Here is a 2,874-nt window from a genome sequence, read left to right on the forward strand (position 1 = left end):
CCATTTGTAGAAGCCATCCTCTCTTTAACTTCAGCGTTTTTACAGATGGCATCAAGTTAGAGTCCAAAAGACAACTTTTTAAAGTTGGTATGAGATGATCGTTAATCCAAAGCTATCTGAGCTCCTGATATGTCCATTACAATAACCTCCCCCATCTACACATACACTCCCACAGGTGTGTATCAACAGCAGTTAGGAGACTGAAACACCTGGGGCCTGTTGCACGAAACTAGGATAAGGGATTAAGCCGGGATATTCAAGTTATCCTGGATGAATTTAGCTTGGACTCGGTTGCACGAAACCAGATTGAATTAAGCCCAGCCAAGTAACCATGGAGATTTAGTCTTTGCGGCTAGCCTGGTCCAGAGCAGGCTAACAGCCAGGCTAAGATTAATCCTGGAGTCTCATGTGTCAAATCAGCTGCCGTCTGATCCGAAATAAACGTGTTTAACAGTTATTCATTGTCTTCTGCATGGGTTCTGCTTTATTTTTATTAACATGCATTAGCCTACTTGTCACTTTTGTTTTCGCGAGTTTGATTTAAACCCTACTACAGCTGTTTAGATGTTAGGAATGGTTGCACTGGCACCCTGATGCGGAGTGGGACTTTTCCCGGTGGGACGGTACTATGTCGAGGCTGCCTGGCGTGCGGCCGCTGCCCGGTGGCTGCTGCCCGGTGCCTGGTGCCGGGTGCCCGGTGGCCGGTGGCTATTGCCTGCCAGCAGACTTGCGAGTCGCGTCAGTGTCCACTCTCTCTGTAAAAGTAGAGATGAGCAGCGCAGCGTCCGTGGTCTCAGCTTCAGGTTTATACAGGACGCGCTCCGGAGATTAAGTGTGACGATATTAGCAGATAGTAGCGATATTCTCAGATGATATTAATGGCAGACTGGTCAGAGACCAATACATTCATGATTTCATTTTCTTGTTGCTTGTCCTTCTCTAATAAAGGGTAGTTTGTGTTACTCCTTAATAAGTGGGCCTATTGTTTTTTGTTATAGCTTATATTGGTTTCATAACCTTCCTAATAAGTCTCCCATCACCGGACTAATAACGTGGCCTATATAGCTACAGCACGTATGTAGTGTAGTTTACATTCATCACACTGGGAACACCACAATGCTTCTTAATCTTTTTATTTTGGTGCGGTCACTTGTCAGAAGAATAAAAAAACGTGAATATTGTTTTACATATGTTCACAGCGTGTATTAAAGTCATTTACTTTTTTTCTAGTTGTTGTCCCTTTCTGATTGTTCTGCATGAACATTAATTGTACAAAGAATTAGATATAGCTTATAGAGATTTTGCATGTTGAAAACATGTTTCACGTTGTGAATAGGGTTTGAAATTAGCCTAAAGTCCGTAGGGTCCATTTCCCGAGGAACATTAGTTCCCTCTGCTCACTTTTGAGGCAAAGTAGATATTTTTAAACCCCCACACATTCAGTCGGGTCCGCTATGTTGGGCTTTTTTTTCTTGATAAGAGCCGTATTTCCCTTTTTCCATATTCTTCCCCTTCTCGTTATTTTCCATTAGAAGATGCTGCTCAATGGGTGAAACATTTGGCGCATGCGTCTTCTCATCTCTGCATCAGTAAATCTGTGATCGATATCGTGGTCTATTTGAGAAAGCCGTGAACGTGCACTTATCCTGGCTATCTACACCCGGCTCGACATAGCTCCACCTGTTTATCCTGGCTCGGCAAACGTGCAACCGATTAAGCCAGGATGAGCAGATCACACTAAGTCAAGCTGCGCTTTTTCACTTATCCTGGATATCTTTATTCTACTTTCGTGCAACAGGCCCCAGGTTTGATCAAATTACAAACACTTCTAGTTACTTAATGCATGCACACTAGAGTTGTCAATCTTCCTCTATAATATCATTCAAATTGTATTATATTCAAATATTGAATGCTAAAATGATAATTACTACACTTCTCAGGCATAAACAGGATTTATGCTTCTGCGGAGGCTTGCACGCTCTCAACGTAGCCTATGTAAGTGGACTTAAGTTTATACATGTGCGTCGGTGTCTGCGTTTATATCTTTAAGAAAATAGCAGGGTGGGGTGTGTGTGTGTGTGGAGTGTTCAGTAGAGCGAGTGAGAGAGTGACGTGATTAGCTTCGGAGCAAGTACCGACTCTAGAGGCATAGTGGGAGAAACAAAGTGTCCCCCCTGTGCTTTCTGATCACACTTGGAAAACTGTAGCAGGAAAAGTTTACCCGGTCCTTGATTTCATGTCGTTTATGGAGAAGAACCTACTTTTTAGCAGTTTATAAGCAACTTGTTTATTGCAGATTGTCACATTAATGAGAATACAGCTTTTGGAAGTTAATATAAGAATTTCGAAGTAGACTCTGACAGCTGATAGGCAAATAACATTAACATTAGCTATCTCTGTGATGCTCCCAGCTGAGCTCCTATAACTCCTGTCACAGTTAGGAAACAGGAATGAGCTAGTTAAACATAACATAAGCATTACATAATTCAGAGGATGTCAATTTTAATTTCCTGTTAAAACAGTATTTCTGATCCTACTTTTGATTCCCGGCCGCAGCTTATCACTCCCGTAACGTTAGCTTCTTGCCGTAAGATCTCGCAATGCCTTGTGTTGCTCACTGCCACTAACTTTATTGTTCAGACGTAACATGACAAAAGCATTTTGTTTTCACATGCAGATAGACCAAGGATGAGAAGGACGAGATTTGTTAACGTTAGCCAACACATTTGTAAAAAATAAACATTTAAATATTAATTTCAGCATCCCATACGTATTCAAATTATATTTGACTTTCTGAATTCATTCCAACAGCCCTAACACACACACACACACACACACTCACACACTCACACACTCACACACTCACACACTCAC

General features: G+C 41.8%; 1 protein-coding gene across 4 annotated transcripts in view; it reads right to left on the reverse strand.

Moving 5' to 3' along the window:
• Positions 1 to 2,874, reverse strand: part of mta3 (metastasis associated 1 family, member 3) — a 31,638-nt gene that overhangs the window by 26,096 nt on the left and 2,668 nt on the right. The gene's annotated exons all lie outside the window — the stretch shown is intronic.

Source organism: Etheostoma spectabile, chromosome 21 (genome assembly GCF_008692095.1).
Source record: "Etheostoma spectabile isolate EspeVRDwgs_2016 chromosome 21, UIUC_Espe_1.0, whole genome shotgun sequence".
Taxonomy (NCBI): domain Eukaryota; kingdom Metazoa; phylum Chordata; class Actinopteri; order Perciformes; family Percidae; genus Etheostoma; species Etheostoma spectabile.